This window comes from Amborella trichopoda, chromosome 4, assembly GCF_054954075.1.
Source record: "Amborella trichopoda isolate Santa Cruz 75 chromosome 4, AtrichopodaSantaCruz75HAP2 v2.0, whole genome shotgun sequence".
NCBI classification, from domain to species: domain Eukaryota; kingdom Viridiplantae; phylum Streptophyta; class Magnoliopsida; order Amborellales; family Amborellaceae; genus Amborella; species Amborella trichopoda.
This window is the reverse complement of record NC_142339.1, coordinates 11,711,568-11,732,761: the sequence shown is the minus strand read 5'-3', so window position 1 is coordinate 11,732,761 and position 21,194 is coordinate 11,711,568. Positions and strand designations below refer to the sequence as shown.

Genomic DNA, 21,194 nt, shown 5'->3' with positions numbered 1-21,194 from the left:
GGTTGCTTTGTCCTTAACAAAATATAGGGTGGCGAAAATGTGAAAGGGGCAGCTCTCGAGCTAGTTTCATTCACCGACCCATCTCTTTACATGAGGTATTAAAAATAATTAAAAACCCAGAATACTCTTTACATGTTTTTTCGCATTGGGTGTGGTTTGCATAAGGGTGCAATCTTAAATACCTCCAAATTTTGTTTAAAGATATAAGTTTAGTATTGAAAATTCTTGTGATGGCCTGAAAATATATTTTCATCTCTAATTATTAAAATATGAAACTTCATAAATAATTTAGATTAAGTAGATCTATAAATATGTGAAAATCTTGAAAAATCACGGTCCAGATAATGTGTTACAAGAGGTGCTACTTTTAATACTTGAAATAGGTTTTTTTTTTTTTTCATATCCATTATATCTCGAAGTCAAGGTAATTAATTAGAAGGTTTTCCATCGTTGAAACAACATTTTTTGATGGATTGTTTAGTTGTGCCTTACTTCTACATTTTATTGTGAAAACTTATATAAACACTTTCCATATCTATATACACATTATTAAGCTACTTTATAAAACCAAACCAACATATTTTATATATATATATATATATATATATATATATATATATATATATATATATATATATATATATATCATTGTGTACTTAGTTTACAACTTGCTTGAAGCTCGAATCCCTTGCAAACTTTTTCCTTTTTATATTCACCGAAGAAAAACAAATATTCTTCAAATATCATATTAGGTCTATTTGTTTGACCTCAATTTTGTTAATATACATTCTTTTCATTCTAATGAACAATAAAGACAAACAAAATTTGAAAGTATAGCCCCAAAAAAGTGTTTTTTACAGCCCAATTCATATAAGTCATCCATTTTAGTGATATGCAAAGATCTGGGTATAAATGATCTTTTTTTTATTTTCAAAATTTATTGATAGCATTATTATCATTGGATTAACAATATTAAAAAGGAAAAAATTGATTTTGAATTGTAAAGACTTAGATCTTGAAATTCACCAAATCGATAATCTAAATTCATTGTTGGAAGATGACTCACTTTGACCATATGTAGAGTGCAAATTGATTTTTGTTACATTGATTAATGAGATGAAGAGAGTGTGTGGAATGATATAACGTAGTTTTCTACAAACGCCTGCCCGTGTACCCTTCTTAAGTGCACCAAACGGTCTTGATTTATTTGGAAAAAATGGATGGTTATGATGTTGTTCCTGTTGTCCCCTCAATTTTGATTAAAAAACTGTCCATTTAATTCCCGCCCGCTAACACCGTGGTACCGCCATACGCTCTCCTTTCAATCTCTCTTCCTTTTCCTTCTTTCTAGTACAATGGTACTCTCTCTCTCTTCCCTTTCCTCCTCTCTCTCGTCCCTTTCCTCCTCTCTCTCGTACTCAATGAAGAAACTAGTATAGAACAAACTGGCTAGTTAGAATCAAAACCGGCCTGTTATATCAGAACCGGTAGGGTCTCGACGCTAGTTAACCCTAATTTCAGGGTTCTAATAGGTGTACTTAACACAATAAAACATGTCCATATCAAAACCGTAGGAATATACATGAATTGGATGATTTTATCGCTAATCAGATGGCTTTTTAACCTAACCAGACCAGTTTTTTAAAAATCGCTAGTTAACGTAATAATGCCCGTTATATATAAGTATGACATTATTTTTAACTATGTCCATTATATTTGACCGAACCCATGTGTTTTGTTTGATTCTTTTTTTTATTCGGTTTTTGTTACTTTTTAGGGCTTTTTCAATCAATTATTGAGTGAGATTATTGTTTGTGAAGGCTTGGAACTATAAACACACCGGTTTGTATAGAGCTGAGGCTCTAAACAATCAAATTAGAGTCCACCTTCAAATAGTGTCTAGAAATATGGTTTCAATATTGAAAATCTTTGTGATAGCCTTAAAATATATTTTCATCTTTAATTATAAAATTTAAAGCTTTAAAATGGTGTAGATTAAACAAATCCCTGAAAACTTTAAAATCTTGAAAATTGACAGTCCAAAAATGCGTTACAAGATAAGCTATTTTTCAAATTTTGAGGTCCATTTTTTTTCTCATGTCCATACATCTTGATGTCAAGATGATCAACTTGAGTATATTTGAGCATCAAAACTTCTTCTAGTGAAATTTTTAAGATGAGCTCTAATTTGATTGTTTAGAGCCTCAGCTCTATATAAACTTTTCCCTTCTTTATTTGGTGTAAAATTTAGAGAGAGAATGAGAGTGGGAATCAAGGTATTTATAGTGTGAGAAGTCTAGTTAGAGAGAGCAAGCAAATAATGTGCTTTATAACTAAAAGATATCATTTCAAATTGGGGAGATGGAAGAATAGTTGAGAGCCAAGGACTTACAAAAGCCCATCTAGGCTAAGGATAGTTTGCCGATTTCACCACGTGGATGTGGAGTCAGTAGCATAGTAAATGAGTGAAGCCATTCACATAAAGACATGAGTCGGTGCCCAATTCCTAACATATTAGGTTTCTATTTAATTTTTTTTGGTAATTCTTTGGAGACGACACGCCCCTACTTGGTTGCTTTTCAAATAGATTAAGGAGTTAGCTTTTTTTAAAGGTGTCAGTGAGTGATATCAACAGGAGTGGAAACCACAACATGATAACTAAGTAACGGTTTTTTTGAGTAATAGAGTGGGGAAGACAAGCCCCTAACCGTTATTTTTCAAGTAGATTAAGGAGTTAGCTTTTTTTTTTAAAGTGTCTAAGTGGTGTTAGCAGGATTGGAAACCACAATATGGTAACTAGGTATGGGGTACTACCACTACGACCTAGCTCCTTTCTTGAAAATATTGTAAGTCAGTGGAGATTTGGGCCTTTACCCTTTGGTGAGAATGGAGTAAGAGAACTCACCATAGGGCTCAACAATACTACCACCAAGTCCCCAGGCTAATTCTCTTAATATGCTAATTCTATCTGAGAATCGGCTGAACCAAATTTCGGCAGCCAAAATACCAATCCAAATCGGGTGATTTCAATTTAGATCAGTGTTTTTCTTGAAAGTAAGACCTATGTGCCCTTTTGTCGGTGAATATAACTTTTTTTTGTTTAATCACCCTTTTTGCTTTGGCAAAAAGACCACTTGATGCCATTTATACAACTAAACACTACACTTGAGAATAAAAATAAATTTGCATGAAATAAAAAAAGATGCTGAAGATTAACTCAACTGGGCTTATTACACCCCATACCGACTCACCAACATCCGATGGCGCGAGATCAGCGGTCTAGCTTTAATCTCGAACTGGGAAAGCCAATTTTGGTCAAACTGAGTAAGCACCCTTAAATCTCTAAAAAACCCTAATCCCAAAAATAATTTAGTCGTAACCTTAATTTCCTAAACCTTAGTATCTTTAAGTCAAGAGAAAGAGAGAGAGTAGGAGAAATAATTTAGGGTTAACCGTAATTTCCCAACCCTCAGTACCTTTAGGTCACGAGAGAGAGAGAGAGAGTAGGAGGCCTAGTGTTGGGGCATGCCCCCTATGGGTCTTAGGAGAGAGAAACCCTGAGGAGAGAGATGAATGAGATAGTTGTGGGAGAGAAAAGGTGTAGAGAATTGGGAAGGGTACACTCATATTTATAGTACAAAGTTAGGTTTAGGATTTCTCTCAGTCTACCTCTTTCTTGAGATTGAATATAGACCGTTGATCAGGATGACTTGTGGGTTGAGAGATCTAAGCCATCCATTCCATAGATGGGTCATCAACATTATGGAAGATGCATGGATTATTATCCCCCTTTCCTTAAACCATTTTCCCATCAATATATTTAAATAAATTAAATCTATTAAAATATCATGCATTCCATAAAATTGCATAATCCATCTCATATATTCCATAAGAATATGTCAAAAGATATCAAGTTAATATTTGCTATCTCAATTAGCTAAGATATGGTCAAAACATACCATATTCCAATTTGACCACATGCATCAAGATATACTTACCAAAAATAGATTTCTTGAGTTCGTAGCAATGAGAAGGAAGCATACAAGGGGTGGGGCATGCCACCCATTTGTGTGACATGTGGGCTCCACCCGCTTGTCACATGGTAGGCCCATGTGCACTATGGGCCCCCATGAGATTTTACACAATAATTTTAAAACATTATTTAAATTTTATAACTTTGTAAAATTAATTACTGAATTTTTATAAGTTCAAAAATCATAAATAAAATATTAAAAAATTCACAAAAAAATCAAATAATAAATCTAAAATAGTTTCTATAATAAAATTAAATCAATTAAATTAATTTGATGAGAAATGGATCCATATAGTTTAGGAATTCAATCTGAAATAATGGGGTACTCCACCTTCAACTGTAGACTGCAGACCACACTTGGTTTATCGAACCGACCCAGTGTTTCCCATGACCCACAGTCCAAGCAGGGGCTCATTAACGGGTCACCAAAGTCTAGCCAATAAGCCAAGGGGTCGCAATCCCAGTCTATGGATTACAGGTCCTCCCTTAGAGATGAGTCAAAGTCACCACAACCTGATGCGACCACATCTCTATGGTGCATAGGGGTATCTCTCACACATGCATACGCTTCAACCAAAGGTGGATATCTAGCTTTATCTATCGATATGCATGCCTTGTGATGGATCATAGATGAGGTTTTGACCCCCGTCTCTTTAAGCCTACCATCACACACAAGGGTCACACAGTTCTTCAGCTCACTCATCCAGGCATAAGTTCCGACCTCATCAAGGGATAACCCAGAACCCTTCTCGGTTTATTCCCTATGCTAAGGTACATTGACTTTTCCAACCGACTGGCCTAGATAATCGAGTACAGTCCAGTATCAGTAAATATCATTTACTTAGTATGGTCCCCGAGGGACCACACTCCCACTGAGTTTATGTTCCACTATAATAAATGTTTTTCATTACACACTCATAAGGCGTTTAAAGACCACATAAACCCAACAATTCTAAACATTGGTTTATTCATTTAATTTTACCTTAGGAATATCATTGTGGAATTATGAAAGACAAAATAGAGTCAAAGAGTGCTATGTACATCAATAAAACAAATAAAAGAAAGAAAATTGTTTAATGCGGGCTGAACCGCATTGCTACATATGCGGTCTAGAAAGTGTAAAGCATCCATCCTAAAGATGGATGCAAGTAGGTGTTCTATGTAAAAACAATGGAGATTAATAATCCAATTGTTATCTTATTAGAATTATTATTTCTAGTTTCTAAAATTTATTTACTTTTTCATATTCATAATCTCCATGTTAGAGATTACATGTCCTTAAAAATTAAGTCTTAAAATCCATCTCAAAAATAGATTTATTAAGAGGTCTGCATTTCTGCATATGCGGGCTCGGCCACATGGAAATCAGGTCCATAAAAGAAAGATTAGCTATATATGTAATTCATTCAAGGACAGAGTTTATAGAAGATTGCAACCTTAAAATGTAGAATTACATATGCGCCTCAAAAATCCATCGGAAAAGACTATTTGAATGCTGAATAACCTTCTAATTGATCATCTCAATATCGAGATTAATGAATATGAAAAAAAAAGATTTAAGTTCCAGAAATAGTACATCTTGCAGCACATTATCTAGATCGTCCATTTTCAAGATTTTCATATGTTTATAGATTTGCTTGATTTTAACCATTTTTGGAGTTTAAAATTTTATAATTAGATATGAAAATAGATTTTCAGATCATCCTAAGAATTTTTTACACCAATATTATATGTTTTAATAAAATTTAGATGTGCCCCTAGTTTAAAGTTGCAACCTTATAGAAACCACACCCGCATATATAATACCCCACTAATCATGGAAAGATGTGTGAGATCGATGTGCACCAAAATTCACCTAAGACTTTTTGTATCTTTGTGAAAAAAAAAAAAAGACTTTTTATATAGGGTGCAGTTTGTATAGAGCCAAGGCGCTAAACAATCAAATTAAAGCCCACCTTCAAATAGTATCGATAAATATGGTTTCAATAATGGAAAGTTTTGTGATATCCTTCAATTATTATTTCATCTTTAGTTATGAAATTTAAAGCTTCAAAAATAGTGTAGATCGAGCAGATTTTTGAAAACTTGAAAATTTGAAAATTGACTATCCAAAAATGCATTACAAGATGCATTATTTTCAAAACTTGAAATCCATTTTTTTCTCACGTTCATCCATCTTGATGTTTTGATGATCAATTTGATAATATTTAGGCATCAAAACAACCTCTTCTAATGAAAGTTTTGAGGTAGTCTCTAATTTAATTGTTTAGAGCCTATGCTCTATGTAAACTTTTCCCATTTGTAAAAGCAAAATCTCGAAATACTTACCGTGTCGTTTGAGTGAGTGACGCATCCCACCCACTAACCCCATATAATATAAAAGATGGAGTATCTATTAGGCTTAGGCTTTATGAAAATAAAGTAAAGCGCCACTTTGAATTTTTGTTCGAAAATTAGTTTTGGACATAAAAAATCTTTATAATGTCTCTGAAATCAATTTTCAACATGGACTATAAAATTGAAGCGAATAATAGTATAGATCTTGTATATGTGTGAATAGTTATTTTTAAGGTGAAATAGATGGTATAAATAATGTGTTGCAATACACACTATTTTTACAGCTTGAAATCTTTTTTTTTTACATAATCATAATAGTCAAGGTTGAGATCATCAATTTAAAGCAAGGTTTATGGATAGGCGACCTCGATCAGCCACCTTCAAAAATCGGGTCATATCGGTGGATTGACGATATGGATCAAAGAATTGGACGGATTGGCCAATTTTGGTCTCAAACAAATTTCAAGAAATCACTAAAAATTCATAAATAATGTTTTGTGAGTTTTCAAAAAACAAGGGATAGTGCATTATCTACTTCCATTATTTGTAAAAAATTGTGGATATTGAGATGTTGTTTTCTTGTCTGGATGTTTGTTGACCATTAAATCCACATCACTAAAAACCAAGCATATCAACATCGATATAAATACATGGTCTAAAATGGAACATAGAACAATTAAAATACAACCTGATACCAAGATAAAAAAATAAATAAAATTATATTAAAATTTTTATTGATCTACAAAGTAAGTCAGTTGTTATTATACGCATAAGTTATAAACATATTAATTTAAAATTACACTCTATATTAAATAAGAAAATAACATAATCAACATAACAATAAAAATTTATTAAAAATGCAGCAATTTAATACATTAATTATGTGATGTTTTAATATATTTATAACGATCAAAAATTCAATATAGCACTAACAATTTTAACATATTTATAATAAATAATTTAACAACTTTTACATACTTCTACTCATTCAACATAATAATACTAACATAATTTTAATGTAATCGAATTCACATAATTATACTGACATAAGTTTAACAAGTTATTAAGATAAATAAACAATATTAATTTTAATATAATTATATTAATTTTTTTAAATTAATTATATGGAATTTATTTTTGTAATTATATGTAATTAAAATTTTATCTATATTACTTTTATTTTTTTAATCTAAAAAAGAAAAATAAATTTTGTTTTATAGGCTACTTCATTTTTGTAGTCAAACTTGCCCTTGTTTAACTTTTATATACATATATATATATATATATATATATATATATATATATATATATATATATATATATATATATATATATATATATATATATATATATATATATATATATATGTATATATATATATATAGGGTGTGGTTTATATTGAGCCTATGCTCTAAACAATCAAATTAGAGCCTACCTTCAAATAATGTTGAGAAATGTGGTTTCAATACTTAAAATCTTTATAATAGCCTTAAAAATATATTTTCGTACTTATTTATAAAATTTAAAGCTTCAAAAATAGTATAGATCGATATATCCATGAAAACTTAAAAATCTTAAAAATTGACTGTCAAAAAATGGGTTACAAAATACACTATTTTCAAAACTTGAAATCCATTTTTTTCTCATGTCCATACATCTTGATGTCGAGATTATCAATTTGAAGATATTTGGGCATCAAAACACCTCATCTCATGAAGTTTTGAGGTAGGCTCAATTTTGATTGTTTAGAGCCTCGGCTCTATATAAACTTTTCCCATATATATATATATATATATATATATATATATGTTCATGAAAATATAGAAGCAACCAAGAGAGTTAAGGGAAATATAGACGTGGAATGGAAATCCAAGGATTGTGAGAGAAAATGCCACCATAAAAGGTACGAACCTCACTTGACTACCAAAAAGGTGTTGCCCATGAGGTAAGAGCGACATTATTGCCCATGAGGTAAGTGTGATAGATTGTTGGCTTATGTAAATGAAGTTGGTGGGCCCTATCACAATACTTTTTATTGAAAAAATGTTGAACAAATCTGTTTATTTTGAATCGTCATGTTCTCTCTCCGGTTCTTTGGCAAATGGGCAAAACCTGGTATAGACCAATTCGAACATGAAACTCAAAGGAGTTGACAGGGACCGACAAGCGATGGAGCATGTGGTTTAATTCAATGCAAAGCCAAAAACCTTATCAGGGCTTGACATATCGTGAACCCTTTTGAAAGAGAAGGATGCCTTAGGGAAGGCAGACCCAGGTGGGGGCATTGTTGTCATCAACTTGTGCCATAAGGTGTTAGGTTAAGTTCTGTGGCGAGCACAACCCTCATATTTAGTTGCCACGGATGATAGCCGGAGGAAGCTGAGGGCGAGACACGTGCTACAATGGCCGAGACAAAGGATCGGTTCTGGGAGACATGGTTGAATCCTGATATATCGAGAGATCCAAAACAGTGATGGCGATACTTTATCTGGATTAGACAATTCTGATATGAATCAGCACTTTTTCATTTTCCAACACTAAAAATCAATGAGTTTTGACCTGAGGCTTTATTTATTGGGCAAAATTTCTATGCTTCCCCGATAGCATAGAAGTTCTATCCTCTCCCTTATCCAACCGTCCATTATGAATGGAGGGCTAAGATTGCCCCAATGACAATGTCACGTCTCTACACTATTTTATTTTTAATTATTTTTCTATAAACTATTTTGAAACTAAATTTCTAATTTCCATTTCTCTATTAAGCTCACACTAGCGAAAAATATTAAAATTTTTTTTTCAATAAATTAAAATTATCAAAATACCTTTGAAAGTTTCAAGGGTATTTTGGTCATTATATATTATCAAAAAATTATTTTTAATATTTTTTATAGGTGCGCCCCAATGAGAAGATGGTATGTACTAAATTTCATATTCATACAATTTGTATAAAAGAAACTAAAAATAAAATATTATGAGATGTCAGATCTAATATCAAATGGTGAGTGACTCTCTTCATCAAAATTGGATGGTTGCATGGTAGGGAGAGGACCCTGTGAAAAAAATTTCCCCTAAATATAATATATTACTCTCCCCATGCATTTTACGGACCTAAAGGAGTTTAGTTTAAAGCCATCGTCCACCCTCCCCCTCTCTCTCCCCCTCTTCGTTCTGGTTCGAGCCGCACTCTCACTCTTTATTCTCTTTTTACAAATAAACCACCCTCTATCTCTACACGCTCATTCTAAACAGACCAAAAAGAGTTTAAAACCATCGTCCCCTCAGACCAGTCTTCCCAGTCCCCCGTCCGCCCCTCCCCCCTCTCTCTCTCTCTCTCTCTCTCTCTCTCTCTCTCTTTCTCTCTCTCCCCTTCATGCTGGTTCTAACCGCCCTCTCTCTCTCTCAATCTCGATGGCCTCACCCCCTTATGTCCCACGATGGACGCCAAGCTCGAGCCCAACACAATCCCCAAACCCCCTCCTCGGCAACCTTCCCTTCCGACATGAATCCAAAGTCGACATCTGCCTTAATGAAATCACTCCCAAACCATTCCAACGCCCTACCCTAAATGTCTTCGGCACAGATGGGGATGCATCAACCATCACTGAATGCTTCTTCCACCTCAATTCACCAGCTCTCCAACAGCCCAAGATTTGCTCTAAACGCACTACTGAGACAACTGTGGAGATGGGTAGGACCAAGCATAAGTCAGTTCGGCCCGATATGGATCCAGTAGGCTCCACTAGGTCCAAATTGTCATTAACATGGACCGATCTGTGGGTCACGGCTCATGGGATAGAAGGTGCATGCACAATTCTCAAGGGGCTCAATGGGTGCGCCCAACCAGGTGAGGTCTTAGCTATCATGGGCCCGTCAGGGTGCGGAAAGTCAATCCTTCTTGATGCACTTGCAGGTTTGAGGCTTTTCTTTCAACTTTAGATATAACATAAATATATATTAATAATTTATATATTATATTTAAATAAAACCAGAGAAATGCTTCTCATGGGCTGAAATGTGGTTATAGTTTGATGCAAAGTGGACCAATTTATAGTAAAATATTTTATGATGAGTTTTATTTACAAAAATATGTATAAGGCAATTTTAACATGCACCAACCAATCATGCAGTAAAAAAACGCAACATTCTAATCAAAGCGAAGTTCTAATACCACCAAAAAAGATATTTAGTTGTTTATACCCTGTTTGGATGCACAAAATTCTAGGGGAGCCTAATTTCAATAACCCAACTTATCCAAAAGAAAACAAAATGTTATTTAAAAAAAAAAATACAGATTATTTGAAGTTACCTATAAAGGCAAGCAATCCAATTTGATACGATAATTATGGTTCCAATCTCGGATTAGACTTTTACTTCTCCAGTTGCTCGAGCAATAGTAGCTTGAAAATCTATATTTCTCTAAACTATGAATTTAAAGCTCCAAAAATAGTGCAAATATAGTTAATCTAAATATACTTTAAATTTTTTAAAGTGAATGGTCCAAATAGTTCATTGCATTAATTCTAGGACTTGAAATCTTTGAAATCTTTCTTGTATATTCTTATATTATGTGGCCGGGATGATTAATTTCAAGTGGATGTTTACGGTACGCTTTACTTCTATAGTATGATGTTCACACCTCATCTAAACTTGTTCCTTCCTTAAATGAGTGTGTTTAGTCACGAGCTGCAAGCTCGTAAGCTATCAATCAAAATAGATAGCCTTTGATGCTTTAACGTTATTACTTTATTTTTAAATTTCATAATTTAAATTGGAGTAAATTATGTTTAACAATAAAATGTTAATAATTAAATTTTATAAAAATTTAAAAATGTCGCATTCCGTATTTGCAATGGAAATAAAAATTAAGGGACTCCTTATAATTTGAGGACTTAAATTTAATATTTATGGAAATAAACTTTGTTCATTAAGACTCTATTCTACAAGGATAGCATATTTTCTAAATTCCTACTAATACAAATATTTGTTAAAAATAATGAATTTAACTATATTTTTTTTTATAGAATTGCAATGGTATGCAAGACAAGATCCTAGGTTGTATTAGCTCTTATTTATGTAAGTTAATGTTATATTTTCTAGACATATGTAAGTCATCTAACAGGTATTGCAAAAGAAAGAATGCAAAAATTTTGATTGTACATGTTGTGCTAGATCACATAGCCCTTTCATTTTTTATGAGTATTCATTGTATTCTGACACTTGTGATGCCCTACACTTGGATTGCCTGATTTGTAGGCCGAGTGAGTTCTAACACAAAGCAAACAGGGGAGATCCTTTTCAATGGTCGGAAACAAGACCTAGCATATGGAACATAGGTATGGGCATACCTTACTTGATGCATTAAGTCTGGATTTTACATTGGGATCAGCCCTCTTAATTGAGTCGTTTGACCCTATTCTAAGGGACATGGTTCCTAAATAGAAGGACATGGTTCCTAACGTTCTATTTAGTATGGGGAACATCCAAAATCCAATGAGAGATTAACAACAATTCTTGATGATGAGCAGTCAATTGGATAGAGTTAATCTTGACCATTCATCATTTAGAACACAATACATGTTCCTATGGTGTAGGATATATCATGCACCTTAGATGTAAGGGTGTGATTTGTATAGAACCGAGGATTTAAACAATCAAAGTAAAGCCTACCTTCAAATAGTGTCGAGAAATATGGTTTCAATATTGGAAATCTTTGTGATAGCCTTAAAATATATTTTTATCTTTAATTAAAAATTTTACAACTTCAAAAATAGTGTAGATAGAGCAAATTTGTGAAAACATGAAGAGCTTGAAAATTGACGATCCAAAAATGTATTACAAGATGCACTATTTCCAAAACTTGAAATCTATGTTGTTTCTCATGTCCATGCATCTTGATGTCGAGATGATCAATTTGAGGATGTTTGGACATCAAAACAACCTCATCTAATGAAATTTTTTAGGTGGGCTCTAATTTGATTGTTTATCGCCTCGCCTCTATATAAACCTCTTCGTAGATGTAAAGGACCGATCCAGCACCAATCACTTTCAATTTCTAATCTATATAGGCTCAAATTCCTTTTGGAACCTAGGCCCATGTGACCCAGGATGATACACTCATGACCACCCTCACGGTATGGGAAGCGGTGTACTACTCAGCTTAGCTCCACGTGCCCAGCACCATGTCGAGCTCCCAAAAGAGAGAGAAGACTGAGACAACCATCAGAGAGATGGGTTTACATGACACGATGCATGCAAGGATAGGGGGTTGGGGCGTTAAGGGACTAAGTGGTGGCCAAAAGAGAAGGGTGAGTGTTTGTATTGAGATCATCACGAGACCTAGCCTTCTCTTTCTTGATGAGCCCACTAGTGGGCTCGACAGTGCAGCATCTTACCATGTCATGACTCGAATTGTACGTTTGGCTTGGCATGATGGTCGAACCATGGTGGCATTGATACAGCAGCCTAGTGCTGAGGTGTTCGGCCTCTTCAACACACTATCCCTCCTCTCCACTGGGAAAATTTTGTATTTTGGCCCGGCCACCAAAGCCAGTAAGTTTTTTGCACTGAGTGGCTTCCCTTGCCCTTCACTGAGAAACCCATCAGATCACTTCCTCTGCACCATCAACTCTGACTTTGATAAGGTAATTGGAATGTGCACAATCTCTCCCCCTCTCATGTCTAAGTGGGTTTTTGGACCGGGTTTAGGCCAAGAAAATAGGGAAAATGGGTTGAAACCTTTACAATATCACTAAATGGGTTAAAATATTACAAATTACAAGTGGGGATATGCCTCTAAATTTCATTATCAATCAAGCACTTCTTCAAAGAAAATGTTAAAAACTATCCAAATTTCACCGAATCAGTATTGACAAGCCAAAAAAATTGGAGGTGTTTTGGTAATTTTACCCTCAAAAGATACACTTCTGCCATTTACTTATGGGAAAAGTTTGTACAGAGCCGAGGCGCTAAACAACCAAATTTGAACCTTCCTAATATGCCCAAATATCTTCAAATTGATCTTCTTGACATCAAAATTTTCAAGATTTTCAAAATATTGTATTTTGTAATCATATTTTTGGACCGTCAATTTTCAAGATTTTCAAGTTTTCATGGATAATTTTAAACTTGAAATGTTATAAGTAAATATGAAAATATATTTTATAGCTATCACAAAGATTTTTCTCGATACTATTTGAAAGTAGGCTTTAATTTTATTGTTTAGAGCCTAGGCTCTATACAAACCACATCTTTTAGTTAAAGCTTGTTTGGGGGTAAAATTACCAAAGCACCCTTAATTATTATGGCTTCCTAATATCGAATTGGGGCAATTTGGAAGACAAAGTTTCAACAATTTCTTTAAGTACCCTACTAATATATCCATTTATATTAAGTGTAATTTTGAATCTTTTTATTCTTTTAGCTATATTGCAATGGGTTTCGACACTTTTATTGGTATTTTTCTAAAAATAAGGTGCACTGGCCAGTGGGCCCAAATTATTTTTTGGCCCAGCTCTGCCATGCTGGAGAATATATATCATATATATTTATATGATGGCCCAAGTCCAGCCCAATACTTTTTCAAGCTCTCCTAGGCTTGCAATTCTTGGATTTGGGCTGGTGTTTGTTGATCCAAGGTTGTTGCTTGTCACTAAGAAGTAGTCAATTTCCTTAGGATATTGAACAAGGTCCCGAGGCCAAGGCCATAAAAGCTGCTGCGGCCATTGATATCTTAGTCAAGTCTTACAAGTCATCCACCATTGCCAAACAAGTCCTTGCTTCTGTAGCTGATATATCCAAGATTCTAAGACCTCTCTCTCTCAATCTCTCTCTCTCCATATGTGTATGTCTAACTCTTTGAAGGATTTGTTATAGGAGGGAGAAGCATTGACAAAGAAAGGAAGCCAAGCAAGCTTCTTTACACAAGCATCAGTCTTGACAAGAAGATCTTTTGTGAACATGTATAGGGATTTGGGATATTATTGGTTGCACCTAGGAATCTACATTGCGTTGTGCGTGTGCGTAGGCACCATCTTCTTTGACATTGGCCACAGCTTTGGCTCCATTCAGGTTAGTGTGACATTGTATTTCAATTAAAAGTTTTTTTTGCTTTTTAGGGTAGATCAGTGGGGAACGGCCTTACTTGTAGTAAAAGTGGAACTCAAAATGTCATATTGTGGAACCTGATCGCCTTTGCCTTGAGCTCATTCAACTTCAATCAAAAGTTGAACAACCTATGCTTTCTACCTTCTAAATATCATGGTTCTCGTGTGTTTTGTAATGACAAACATTTTAGGCGAGAGGGTCCATGCTCATGTTTGTGGCTGCATTTTGGACGTTCATGGCGATTGGTGGCTTCCCTTTCTTTGTGGAGGACATGAAGGTCGCTTTTTCATTACTATCTTTCCATATATTTCTTTTCCTTTTTACAGCAACAATAAAAAAAGTTTTGGTGACTCAACTAGAATACTAAAGAAAAAAGAATAAAAAATACGGAACCATGAACCTATATAAAAAAGGTGCAATTTGTATAGAGCTGAGGCTCTAAACAATCAAAGTAAAACGTACCTTTGTGATAGTCTTAAAAAGAAAGGTAGTTTCAATACGTGAAATCATTGTGATAGTCTTAAAATATACTTTCACCTTTAATAAAAAAAAGTCACAGTTCCAAAAATACTGTAGATCAAGCATATCTATGAAAACTTGAAAACTGACGGTCCAAAAATGTGTTACAAGATACACTATTTATAAAGCTTGAAATCAAATTTTTTCTCATGTCTATGAATCTTGATATCGAGATGATCAATTTAAGGATATTTGGGCATCAAAAGACCTCAAAAATTTTTAGGTGGACTCTAATTTGATTGTTTAGAGCCTCGGCTCTATATAAACATTTTCCATATAAAAAGCTTAAAGATTAGAAGAAAACGAAAAAATTACATCGAGGGTTCAAAACATCTCACCTAATAATCCAAGATGCAAATGACTAGAGACTCTCACTCTCTCTCACATGGATTGATCCTCATGGTCACAAATCTTTGGGCATGAGAGACTAAACGGGCACTACGGCGTGGGTGCCTATGTGATTGGAATCACCATCTCTTCCACCCCCAACCTCCTCCTCATCTCTCTAATCCCGGGAGCCATTGCCTACTACCTGGCTCGTCTTCAAGATGGAGCCAAGCACTTCATCTACTTTGCTCTAGTCTTCTTTGTGTGCATGATGCTTGTAGAGAGCCTCATGATGATTGTTGCGAGCCTCGTCCCCGACTTCCTCATGGGCATCATCACTGGTGCCGGTATCCAAGGTGTCATGATGCTGAACGGTGGCTTTTTCCGACATCCTAACGACTTGCCTAAGCCGTTCTGGAAGTACCCAATGTACTACATCGCATTCCGTAAGCATGCTAACCAAGGTTTTTACAAGAATGAGTTTGAGGGTCTTACTTTCCCTAATGGCTTAGTAGGAGGCACCCACCATAACAGGAGAGAAGATTTTAACAGAGACATGGCAAGTGGAGATGGGTTACTCCAAGTGGGTGGACTTGGCCATATTTTTGGGCATGGTGGTTTTATATAGGCTCATGTTCTTAGGCATAATTAAGTTTAGTGAGAATGTGATGAAGAAAAAATAGTTGAAAAGTAACTTATTGAAAATAGCATAAAGTAAATAATATTATTAAATGTACTTTAAAATAATATAAAAAAGAGAGACCACGAAGTAAATGGCAGTCGTGAGGCCTTTGTGGCCATACTCCAATATGTAAGGGCTTTTTTGGCTTTTTTAGCTCGGCCTTGCTAGAAAGCGACACAAGAGTAGAAAGAAATGCCCTTTTCTCTTATAATAGAATTTGTTTCTTATTGTGCAAAATTACTTTTGATTGTATATCTACATGTTGATAATAATGAAGATACAAGTTTTCCTCCTATCTCTTTGTCTGTTTGACAGATGAAACAAGCTGATTTTGTAGGAACATGGAAGTTGGATCTCCAAGGTAAATATACAGTACACATATTGGTACACTTATTAGTATGAGGTTGGATAACCCTAGAAATTATCAAATATGATGCAGTCCCCTTCATGGTGGGGAGAGATCATCTGTTTACTTGAAATGATGTTATTGTACCTGTTAGGCTAGGGTCATTGTATGTGTTTTTTCATTGCCATTTATTTATTGTATAGTAATTATGTGTATGTATTCTATTATTAATGTTTTTTCATTGCCATTTATTTATTGTATAGTAATTATGTGTATGTATTCTATTATTAATGTTTTTTCATTGCCATTTATTTATTGTATAGTAATTATGTGTATTCTATTATTAATGAAAATTTTGGTAACATGCTTTCTCCCCCACTGACTTATCAAAAAAAAAATATTTTATATATGTATTCCCAAAAAGACAGAAAAAGTGGTACGTATTATTATTGTACTTCCTTGCTCTCTCTCAAAGAGCTCATGAAATATAGGATTGGTCACAATTTAGGCATCACTCAAGCAAAATTTATAATTATCAAAATTTTAAAAATCGACATGTATATTTTATAGTCTCACTTTACGAGACTGTGAATTGTGTTTTGACTTTTATTTTCTTTAATTTAGCTCAAATTTGGGGAATCAATATTGGAAAGTGGTTTGATAAGGCTGCAGCCCTATCAAAATATTGGAAATTGCGATTCAAGTACTGGAAAATATTTACATCGATCATTTCAGCTTGAACGTTATGGTTGGGAAAAAATTAGGATTTTAAGCTCTAAAAATAATGTATATTGTAACAAATTATCTAGGCCATCCATTTTACCCTAAAAACAAGTGTTCATAGATTCTCAATATGTGTATCATTTTTTGAGTTTCAAATTTCATTATCTATGTTGAAAATTGATTTTAGATACATCATGGAGATTTATGTTGCCAAAAGGACTTTCCAGACGAGGATTTTAGGTGAGGCTTTATCTTGTTTTCATAATGCCCAGGCCTGATAGAAACTTCTCTATCACCATCTCACATTCTAAAGAAAATTAAAAAATAATAATAAACAAAATACACAAATTTTTTAAAATTTATAGGGGTATTTTCGTCATTGAAATATATGTTTAATAATGTTTTACAAGTGTATTATGATAAGAAGTATGGATACTTAAAATTTGAACTTAATCAAATGTACTGAAAATAAGATAACATTAAAATACATTATTTACTATAAAAAAAAAGTTAGACTTGGGTGTAAAATATAAAATATAGAATTAAAATACATTATTAGATAAAAAAGTAAGATTTTACTGTAAAATATAAGATATACATGACCATTTCTAAATTTCCAAAAATAGAAACGGATTTTCTGTAAATTTCTCTTTTCACAACGTAGTGGCTTCCCATAGGTGTTCCCATCCCTATGGCTTCATTAAACTTAGAAGAGCCTATGCATGGAATTCAATAAGAAACATGAGGTCGATGATCCATATACTTTGTAATTGTATTATGAAGGTAATGACCTTTTCTTCGTTGACCCCAGTAATTCAATAATGTGTTTTTTTTTTTTTTTCTTGTTAAAGATGCATATAACATCTAACAAAATGTTCAGTGGCGAAAGAGTGACACGGGCCGCTCCCGAACTAATATTATTAACCTGCCCCTCTCTTTGGAAGAGGTACATAAGGAAAGCATTCTACGTGACCCACCCACATATAGATTTGATGTGATCCCACTTCTCAGCTTTTCAATTGGAATAGATGGTTAGGATTGCTCATATTACAAGGTCACACCAAAACATTATTTGATTTTTAATTAAAAAAATCAAGTGAAATTTGAGGTATCCTATCTTCTTATTGGACACCTAGCAAAAAATAAAAAACTATTTATTCTACTGAGGTATCCCATCTTCTTATTGGGCACCTAGCAAAAAATAAAAAATGTATTTATGTGGAGAATAAATAACCAGAATGCCTCTAATGTTTTAAGGGTATTCTAGTATTGTTTTATCTAGGGAAATATTTTTTAATTTATTTTTATCATGTTCACCCCTGTCAGATATATATGTGCCCCAAATTTTGCTGCAAAATGATTTATAGAAGAAAAATATTACAAATAAAATATTTTAAGCCGTTAGATCAAGATCTGACACTCAAGAGCCAACTTATGACATTGTGACTCAAGGTATTCCAGCCATCTTCTCAGATCTTACAATTGAGAGCAGAGATCACATATATTTTATATGTGGGTAGGGTCACATTTAAGACTTTCCCTAAAAAATAATCCAAGGACTAAAATACCCTCAATGTAAGGAAAATTGTATGGTGCGTCCAAGCCCCCACATGTTACTCTGTGGACTTGGAGATCTACACTGTCCACCAAAATCGGGTCACATAAATAATAGTCCTGCAAAGAAAAAGTAAAATTCAAATATTTTTTTCAAAAAATGTCATTTCTAGTTTTATAAAATATTTATTTTTATAGGCTAATAGTCTCCATGTTAAATATTATATACTTCCTCAAAACTAGGATCAAATTCTATTTCAAAATTAAATTATTAAGGGGACCACATTTCTACATGAGTTTGTGGACTCAAAGAATATAAAATGGTAAAAAAGAGTATAAAGAATAAGCAATGCAATAATTTTAAGGGTGTGGTTTGTACAAGGTTGCAACCTTAAATAATCAAAGTAAGGCGCATCACCAAATTTTAGTATAAGATATAATTTGGGTACCGAAAATTCTTAGGATAGCGTAATAATCTATTTTTATTTATAATTGTTAAATTTTGGAAAATAAATAATTAAGAGGACCGCATTTCTACATGAGTATGTGGACTCAAAAAATATAAAATGGTAAAAAAAGATAATAAAGAATAAGCAATGTAATATTTTTAAGGGTGTGGATTGTATAAGATTGCAACTTTAAAAAATCGAAATAAGGTGCAATACCAAATTTTAGTATAAGATATAATTTAGGTGCCGAAAATTCTTAGGATAGCTTAGTAATCTATTCTCATTTCTAATTCTAAATTTTGGACCCAAAAAATAGTTTAATTCAAGTAGATCTATAAACACAAGAAAATCTTTAAAATAGACGATTCAGATATTGTGTTGCAAGATGCACTAGTTTTAAGAATTGAAATTTATTTATTTTTGTTTTTTCAACATACATCTCGATGTCGAGATGATCAGTTAAAAACCTTTCGAACTTCAAACCAACCTTGAAATAACTTTTTTTGTTTTTTTCACCTATATATCTCGAGGTCGAGATGATAACATAATGAACCTTTCAATGGGTTTGTTTCTCTGATATGTTGGGCTTTTTAAGTCAAGGTCTTTGATAACTCTGTAATTGGTTTTGATGTGATCTTCATGTGAAGATGTTTATATTGGATGAATGGTTGTGTCAATGATGATAAAAGGAAAGGCTTGTTTCTCAGAAAAACATTTGCAGTGCCCGCCTAAGAGCTTTCGCCCCGCCAGGCTTGAGACCTAATACTGCCTAACTCTTCCTTGGATGTTTGAGACACTCACTCTCACAAAATTCAGTCCTACTCCTGTCTTTCTTTAAAGTCTGTGATTTTTTAGAAGTTATGTCTTCCTTCTCTCTTTTTCTCTCTTTCTCAGATCTGCTTGTCCGTCTATTTAATGGTCTCTTTTGGTTAATATTTGTTATCTTATTCTTGGTTATTCTCTCTTGATCTCTCTATGAATTCTTCTTTGCTCTTTTGACATTTTTAAGATTTTTATTAATTCTTATTTACAGTTTTAACATTTTAGAATTTTTTTCTTGGTTGTGATACTCGTTTTTGAGCTAGTATTCCTCTCTGTGATTCTTGGATGTATTTTGACTTTTAATATGTATTTTTTTCGTCTTTAAATTGATTTTTTTCAATCGCATTTAAAGTTGATGGCAGGAAAATTTATGTTCATCTCTAATTATATAATTTGAGCTTAAAAAAGTGTGGATGAAGTATGAAACACGTGAACATCTTGGAAACTGATGGTCCACAAAATGTATTACAACGTATTACAAGAGATACGGATACCAAGATTTAAAATATTTTTGCTTTTGAGATTATCAATGTTTTTGGATAACTTATATGGATAACTTATATTTTTTCTTTTGAGATTATAACTTATATTTTTTCTTTTGAGATTATCAACGTTTTTGAGATACTTTATATGCATAACTGAGTTATCCATATAAGGTAGCTCTCTATTTTATTTGGGCCTTTTTTGTTTGTTTCTAATTTCTCAAAAGTATATTAACTTGGCCATGTTTTGGAATGTATCAGAGCTTTCGATTTTCACGAAAGTTTAGTTCTTGGGGCTTGGGGGGGGGGGAGGGGGGGGTGGGGAGGATTATAATTTCCCTAAACAACAATTGCGCTTTCTTGTTTAGTGCAATAAAAAATAAATCTATGTTCTCTTGAAAAACTCAAATTTTTCCTGTGAAGGGAAAATTTGCAACAAATGTATCAAGAAAGTAGGAAGGCAGTGAAAAGCGTAGTCTTAAAATTATTAAAAATTACATTACTTTGGTAGAGGGAATGAGATCATATTATATACATTTAAAATGGTTATTATTCATGTTGGTTATTTTGGGTTGCGGTTGACTATAAGTGTGGCGAGATTAGAAATGAACGTTCTTGAGTTGTTTCGTTGCATACAAAATCACAATGAAAAATACTGTATTCCAATCAATATAATACAGTTAAACATTGATTGCAAACAAACTTGTCTCAATCCATAAATCATTTTCCAATTCGTATAAAACAATAAACTTTGTTTGGAAATCTCTTCCAATGAGAGTTGGTTCTCTATAACTTATTTGTAAAAATTAAATCAGTT

General features: G+C 33.3%; 1 non-coding gene and 1 pseudogene across 1 annotated transcript; both read left to right on the top strand.

Moving 5' to 3' along the window:
- The first annotated feature begins 12,471 nt into the window (after nucleotides 1-12,471).
- Nucleotides 12,472-16,002, top strand: LOC18426869 (ABC transporter G family member 1-like; annotated as a pseudogene).
- A 3,742-nt stretch (nucleotides 16,003-19,744) lies between these two features.
- LOC148782296 (small nucleolar RNA SNORD14) lies at nucleotides 19,745-19,869 on the top strand. The gene has a single exon (XR_016055167.1). It is a non-coding gene; the product is annotated as a small nucleolar RNA SNORD14 (small nucleolar RNA).
- The last annotated feature ends 1,325 nt before the right edge of the window (nucleotides 19,870-21,194 follow it).